Genomic DNA, 8,468 nt, shown 5'->3' with positions numbered 1-8,468 from the left:
GTGATGATTCATTTAGTGAATAAAATTAATTTGAGAAATGAAAGAATTTGGGGGTTTTTACAAGGAGTATATTTTCTCATGATGTCTACTTTTTCATGGCAGTTTTCTTCCCTCCAGTGAGGTTTAAAGAGCCAGTTAAAATAATTTGTAGTACTCTCATTTAAAGTTGTCATCTTGTGACAAATAGAGAGTACATAAAATTACTTTTTTTACAGTGCTTACCTTGCAATGTTAAAATAGTAAATGACTTATTTTTTTAATCTGTCACCCAGTGGTGTACTGGGCTAGCCAGGGGTTTGTTTGTTTTAAATAGGATTCTCCTACACTTTAAAGTTATGCTGTTGGCTTTGAGATTTGAATTAGTGTTTGTTAGCATTTAATTTGAAGAAATTATATTTTTAAGGTGTCATTCTAATGTATCCCTATATATAGTATTAACTGAAGCATTACTTCAAAATCACACTTTTTTTCCACTGCTGTAGTAGAAATGAAGAAAATTTTTCTCAGATTGCCTATTCATCACTAGCAAAAATGGCTGTCCCGCGTCCTTATGTGGCAATAAACTGTAGGAGCTGTTGTTGGCACTGAGTCAGATAGATGTCCCTTTGTTCCAAATATTCTTCATAATATGGTTCAAATGGAAATAATGCGTTTGGAGCAACACAAAATAGAGCGGCCCCATATTTCAATGTGAGAGATGTTTCAAATAATAAAGCTGCAATTAGTATATCTTCTTTAAGCATTTTGCTCCTTAAGTTCAGTCGAGCATGAGCTTCAGATAGGGAAACTAGATATTTTAATGCAGATGCTGACAGTTTTGATCCACATATAGAATCTGTTCTTATTTGCGACTTGCTAGATAATAGCCACGAATCATTCTTTCTGCCTCCAAGCTGAATTCTACATTCACATTCTTTGCAAAAGCCAGCAGCTTTTCAAAATCTTATGTTGTGAACTGTTTAGAAGTTAAATAAAGCAGTCCTTCAGGATCCATGGCTTTCTTTAAAGTATGTTGCGCAGTAGAAAGAAATGGGTGGCAAGGATATGACTCATTAGAGTTAGTCAATAATCCAAATGCCTCTACAAGATTAGCTGGAATCAAATTGCAATCCATCTCACCAATTAGAGTGTTGGTTTTCTGCATATTTTTCTTGAGGCTGAATCCATATCAATGAAAGACCAAAAACTGCTCTGAATTGGAAAAGTCATTTGTTGATCGATATCATCCCCAAACTTCTTTCCAGGGATATATATACTGTGATGCTTCTGTTTTCCATAACTGATTGAAGTTGTTCAAGTTTATCTTTTTTGTGCGAAGCCAAGTCTCCTATAAAGCAGATACCACCTTTAGCTAGCAAAGCACTACCAGCTTGAATGCTAACAGCTACAGTTTCATAAATATTCCTGGATAGAGTAGAAAAAATTTCAGTAGAAACTGAATGACGTATACCACGGGGCACAAGGCTTGTACTAAAATTCAAAAGCCTTTCTACAAGTAGAGAATCACTTGTTACAATTAAAATATCCAGCCAATCTTCCACTTCCTTGTTAAAATGACTTATCTGGGCTAAACTCATCAGCAAACATAGCTTGAGCAAATTGTAAGTCCCAGGAGGAACAATGTGTGATGCAAAGATATTGGTAAGTATTGCTGTAAACTTCCAGAATGAGCTGGAAGTCAAAGAGAGGAGATATCTGAAATTGTCGCTAATTCCTGAAGGAACTTTTGGATTGCAAAAAGTGATGCTATTTGCTTCTATACAGACAGAAGTTTGTCAAGTTTTTACACAGGTTGATATGTCAATAATTTTATACTCATTTCCTATATTCATTTTATTCACTGATTCATCTCTTAGGAAAACTGTAAAAAATTGAAACCTAAATGGCTGGTTGTTAGAATATCCTTGAAAAGCATAAAGGGCCTTTGCAGTAATTATTTCAACTATCAGTTTATCACCAAGTACTCTAAATTTTCTGTCTTCTTGAAGTGAAGATGAACACAGATTATACAAAAAAGTCATTTCTTACTGTTGTAGATTCTGTAGCACCAGGCATATGAACTCTTATATACTGAAATCCTTTTGAAAGAGGACATGCTTCATCTGAACAAAGAAATCTTGCACATTGTGTATACTAGGTTACAGTTGTCATTGCAATCCAAATTCCTTCCATCATATAAAATCTTTGAGATGTATAATCAAGTGGAAACTCACAAATATTAAGACTATAATTTGGCAGAGGAGGTAAATGTGTTAACTTTAGCGCTATATTAATCTAATAAGAACACAAACATTATATTAATAAAAACTGCAGATCCAATTGGACTTGCATTACAATATATAAGTATATTTGTAGGGTAAATCAAGTAAATGATTGTTAGTGTTATTAGGAACAAAAATTTTAAGCAAAAAAATAGATTTAAATATACAATTAAAGTTGTAAAACTCATATTCTTACATTTTAATTGAAAGTATCATTATGAACTCATAATTTTTTTTAAAAGTACACATTTTCTGGAAAGACATAAAGCAATGAAAACCCAATAGCAAGGAACACTTCTACTGTTCAAACTATGATTGCTAACTATAACTTTTCAGAAAAAAAAACCAAAACAGGGCTCCTTAGGAAAAATGGCTCATTCCAGGTCTGGGGCAGAAAATATACCAGATGGACCTGGTACATCTATTTGTGCCAGAAACCAAGGGACTTATAAAAAGCCAATGTGATGGTTCCAAATGAGACAGAAGCAAATTTTAAGGGACTCCCAATAATCAAAGGTAGGATAATAGAAGCATCAAAAAAAAAAGACAAAAATTTATTAAAACATATCAGATATATTTATAAATTCATGAGTTCCTCAAAATATTTTTTAAAAGAAAAGAAACATTAATTGGTCATCATTATTAGAAGCTAGATTTCAACTAATTTCTTTCTGAAATTTTATAAATGGAAATAATCAAACATTTATTCTGTCTTTATTGTATAAATTGTATTTCAGAGTAACCAAATAGTTGATGAAAGAAATTTCTCTTATATTTCAGTTAGTAAATTCTGAAAGGATGCTAAAGTTAAAAAAGTCACAATTTTGCAACTCCTAATGAAATAATAGATTATAGGAAATTATCATCAATAACTGCAAAAACCATTAAGTGAAAGCTCATAGAAGACGGTATATTGGAGGGACCTGGACACATCACTTGAACCCAGTGACCCACAGTGGCATTGCTAAAATTGGGACAACATAGTATAGTTCTTTTTTTTCTTTCTGCTAGTTTATAATTTTGGCTTTTATTTTTTTATTTATTTTATTTTTTGGTGTTTCAATTACAGTTGTCCCATTTTTTTCCCATTTCTCTCCTCCACCCAGCCAACCCCTTCTCCCACAATCATATCCCTCCTTGTAGTCCATGTCCATGAGTCATTTATACACATTCTTTGACTAAACCCTTCCCTTACTTATCCCCCTTCTCTCCCTCTCCCCTCTCCCTTCCCCCCTATTGATTGCTACTCTGCTCTTTGTTCTATTTAGTTGGTTTGTTTGTGTTGTTCTTTAGTTTCTTTGTTTTTTAGGTGATACCATATGATTTTTTTTTCTTTGCCTGGCTTATTTCACTAAGCATAATTCTCTCGCGTTCCATCCATGTTGTTGCAAATGGCAAAAGTTCCTTCTTTCTTTCTGCTACATAGTATTCCATTGTGTAAATGTACCACAGTTTTTTGATCCACTCATCTACAGATGGGCATTTAGGCTGTTTCCAGCACTTAGCTATTGTAAACAGGGCTGCTATGAACATAGGGGTTCATAAGTTTTTTTGAACTAGGGTTTTAGGATTTTTCGGGTATAATCCTAGCAGTGGAATCGCTGGTTCTAAAGGCAGTTCCATCTTTAGTTTTTTGAGGTAATTCCATACTGTTTCCCACAGTGGCTGCACTAGTCTGCATTCAAACCAACAGTGCAGTAGGGTTCCTGTTTCTCCACATCCTCGCCAGCACTTGTTGTTTGTTGATTTGTTGATGATGGCCATTCTGACTGATGTAAAATGGTATCTCATTGTGGTTTTTATTTGCATTTCCCTGATGGCTAATGATGTTGAGCATTTTTTCATGTGTCTATGGACCTTCTGTATGTCCTCTTCAAAGAAGTGTTCATTCAGGTCCTTTGTTCATTTTTTAATTGGGCTGTTTTCTGGATGTTGAGTCGTGTAAGCTCTTTATATATTTTGGAGATCAGTCCCCTGTCTGTGATGTCATTGGCAAATATGTTTTCCCATATGGTTCATTTCCTTTTCATCTTGCTGATGTTTTCTTTTGCTAAGCAGAAACTCTTTCGTTTGATGTAATCCCATTTGTTTATTTCTTTTCTTTATTTCTCTTGCCTTAGAAGATGTATCCGTGAGGATATTGTTACGTGAGATAACTAAAATTTCCCTGCCTATGTTTTCCTCTAGGACTTCAATGGTTCCATGGCTTACATTTAAGTCTTTGACCCATCTTGAGTGTACTCTGGTGTATGGTGTAAATTAGTGGTCTAGTTTCATTTTTTTGCACGTCTCAGTCCAGTTCTCCCAGCACCATTTGTTAAAGAGGCTCTTCTCACTCCATTTTGTGTTCCTTCCTCCTTGATCAAAGATTAGTTGACCATAGAGGCCTGGCTTTATTTCTGGACTCTCTATTCTGTTCCATTGATCTATATGTCTTTGCGGTATTGATTGATACCTGGTGTTGTGATTCCTCCTTCTGTGTTCTTCTGTCTCAAGATTGCTTTTGATATTCTGCGTCTTTTTTGGTTCCATATGAATTTGTGGAGTATTTGTTTTAGGTCACAGAAATATGTCGTTGGTATTTTACTAGGGATTGCATTGAATCTGTAAATTGCTTTGGGTAGTATGGCCATTTTGATGATGATGATTCTTCCCATCCAAGAACATGGTATTTGCTTCCATTTATTCGTATCTTCCTTAATTTCTTTCTTCAGAGTTATGTAATTTTCAGAGTACAGGTCTTTTATCTCTTTGGTTAAGTTTATTCCTAGGTATTTTATTTTTCTTGTTGCTATAGTAAATGGTATTTTCTTTTTTGTCTCTGTCTCTGATAATTTATTGTTGGTGTACAGAAATGCCTTAGATTACTGTATATTTATTTTGTACTCTGCTATTTTGCCAAATTCACTCATTTTATCGAGTAGTCTTTTAGTGGAGTCTATGGAATTTCCTAGGTATACTATCATGTCATCTGCATATACTGATAGTTTTATTTCTTCTTTCACAATTTGGATGCCTTTTATTTCTTTGTCTTGTCTGATTGCTGTGGCTAGAACTTCCAACACTATGTTGAATAGCAATGGAGAGAGTGGACAGCCTTGTCTAGTTCCTGATTTCAGGGGGAATAATTTCAGTTTTTGTTCATTGAGTATGATGTTGGCTTCAGGTTTCTCATATATATAGCCTTAATTATGTTAAGGTATGCTCCCGCTATTCCCATTTTGCTGAGTGTTTTCATTATAAATGGGTGTTGTACTTTATCAAATGCTTTTTATGCATCTATTGATATGATCATGTGATTTTGTCTTTCATTTTGTTTAGGTGATGTATTATATTTATTGATTTGCGAATATTAAACCATCATTGCATCCCTGGGATGAATCCCACTTGATCATGGTGTATGAACTTCTTGAAGTATTGCTGGATCCTGTTTGCCAATATTTTATTGAGGATTTTAGCATCTATGTTCATCAGTGATATTGGCCTGTAGTTTTCTTTCTTTGTTGTGTCTTGACTTAATTTTGGAATTGGGGTAATACTAACTTCAAAGAGGGAGTTTGGGATTTTTTCCTCTTATTGGATTTTTTGGAATAGTTTGAGGAGGATAGGAGTTAGTTCTTCCCTGAATGTTTTGTAAAATTCGCCTGTGAAGCCATGCAGTCCAGGGATTTTGTGTGCAGGGAGATTTTTTCTTACTGTTTCAATTTCCTTCTTTGTTATTGGTCTGTTGAGACTTCCCGCTTCTTCTTGATTCAGTTTCGGAAGGTTATATGTTTCTAGAAATTTTTCCATTTCTTCTAGGTTGTCAAATTTCTTGCCATACAGTTGTTTCTAGTAATTTCTTACAATTGTTTGTATTTCTGTGGTATCAGTCGTGATTTCTCCTCTTTCATTTCTGATTTTGTTTATTTGGATCTTCCCTCCTTTTTTCTTGATGAGCCTGGCTAGAGGCTTGTCGATTTTGTTTATTTTTTCGAAGAACCAGATCCTAGTTTCACTGATCTTTTAAATTGTTTGTTTAGTTTCCATGTCACTTAATTCTGCTCTGATCTTAATGATTTCCTTCTTTCTTCTTGCTCTGGGCTTTGTTTGTTGTTGTTGTTCTAGTTCTTGTAGCTTTACGATTAGATTTTTTATTTGAGATTCTTCTATCCTTTCAGATATGACTGTATTGCTATTAACTTCCCTCTTAGGACTGCTTTTGCTGTGTCCCATAGGTTTTGGGCTGTTGTGTGTTCATCGTCATTAATTTATAGAAATGTCTTGATTTCTTTTTTGATCTCATTGTTAACAATAGCGTGTTATTCATTCTCCATGAGTTTGAGTGTCTTTAACTTTTTTCTCTGAGGACGACTTGTAGTTTCAAGGCATTGTGCTCTGAAACGATGCTTGATATAATTTCAATTTTCTTGAATTGTTGAGGCTTGTTTTGTGTCCTGTTATGTGGTCTATCTTTGAAAATGTTCCATGTGCCTTTGAAAAGAATGTATATTTTGGTTCTTTGGGGTGAAAAGTTCTATATATATCAGTTAAGTCCATGTGGCTTAGTGTGCTGTTCAGTGCCTGAATATCCTTGGTGTTTCTTTGCTTGGATGATCTGTCTTTTGTTGATAATGGAGTGTTGAAGTCCCCTACTATGAATGTGTTGCTGTTAATATTCTTCTTGTGGTCTTCTAGTATTTGCTTTATGTATTTGGGTGCTCCTATGTTGGGTGCATATGTTTTTCAGTGTTCTATCTTCTTAATGGATTGTTCCTTTAAGTATTATGAAATGTCCTTCTTTGTGTCTTTTTATTGCCCTTGCTTTGAAGTTTGTTTTGTCTAATATGAGGACTGCTACCCCAGCTTTTTTTTTCAAGTCTGTTTGCTTGGAATATTTTTTTATATCCTTTTAATTTCAGTCTATGTAAATCTTTTGTTTTGAGGTGTGGTTTTTTTTATTGTATTTTATTGATTATATTGTTACAATAGTTCCAATTTTCTACCCTTTACTCCCCTCCACACAGCACCCCCATCCCTCAACCCCCCCCCAATTCCATATGCCTGGTTCGTAAAAAATAACTATCCCTCCCCCTCAGATATTAAGACCCTTTGTAATCTTGTAGAGGACAATGGGCAAAGGTCTCAAGCTCCTCTAGCTGCTTCAAGCTGGACATGGTCATCGTCATACTTACCCCTGTGTCCAGAAATCCCTAATAATAGTGTCAGTGTGGAGGGGAGGGGGGCCTTCCCACATGGGGAAGGATCGTTCAGACTCCAGGTCAGGTGGCTCTATTCAGACAACGGCGTGCCTGGTTTAACAGGCTGGCATCCTTGTTGTGTTCTGGGGGCAACAGATTTGGTGAAAGGGTTAAAAGACATCATTCAATGCATAACTACTAGATGACAAAAGGCAGGGATTAATTTTCCAATGTTCCACATTAGGGGAATTTTTAAAAGGGGGGGGACTTTTTGGAGGAAGGTGTGCTAGGTACATCTCACCTGTCCAAAACCCTTTTGCCCATTGTACTTATTTTGGGCTGAGGGAAATAGTTTATGTTTCCCCTCTCTCAGACATCTGGATCCTTTCAGCCCAAGCCATTAGGATAGAAAATAGAAAGCAGTTTTAAAGTGAAGCCCACAGACCACCCAATTCTTCACAAACCCAGTCATTTAGTTCAACCAAACCATTGAGTCTTAGGAGGCAGCACGGCAGACAGGATTTAGTGAGGCTTATCTGTACAGATGATAACGCAGGTAATGCGCTCATAGGCTTATGCCCTTTGAAAACAGAAAACACATGTTAATTTATGTAACGTAACCCACAAACAAGTCTCTAAATCTGTAAGACTGTCTTATAGGGAAGATATCCAGTTTTAAGGCACTTGATATTCTACTTACCTGAAACTTGAATATCCTTGATGATATCACAGACATGGTTTAACCTTCAAGTAAAACCATATTTTAAATGAAAAGAAACTTTTAAGACGGTTAGCTGCACTACTTTATAGTCTACCACTGATTATCGTGACTTTTTTTGAATAATGATTTTTCTCCCTAAGATTACTCTCCTTGTCTTTAAAGGGATTACATTAAGTCCATTTTTAATTTATCATGTTCATTTTCATAAACACAACAAGAGCAGCAAATGATCACTTATGATCTTTAGTTCTGCTTTGCTGGAACTTACCCAAGGAACATTTAGGGTGACCCTCAGTCTGCTCTTCA

At 35.3% G+C, this 8,468-nt stretch overlaps 1 pseudogene; it reads right to left on the bottom strand.

Annotated features, from left to right (window-relative positions):
* Positions 1–512: 512 nt before the first annotated feature.
* LOC149990273 (minichromosome maintenance domain-containing protein 2-like) lies at positions 513–8,177 on the bottom strand (annotated as a pseudogene).
* Between the last annotated feature and the right edge of the window lie 291 nt (positions 8,178–8,468).

Source organism: Furipterus horrens, unplaced genomic scaffold (assembly GCF_987537825.1).
Source record: "Furipterus horrens unplaced genomic scaffold, mFurHor1.1.pri manual_scaffold_19, whole genome shotgun sequence".
Lineage (NCBI taxonomy): Eukaryota > Metazoa > Chordata > Mammalia > Chiroptera > Furipteridae > Furipterus > Furipterus horrens.
Note: the sequence above shows the minus strand (reverse complement) of the source record. Positions and strands in the feature narration are given on the sequence as shown.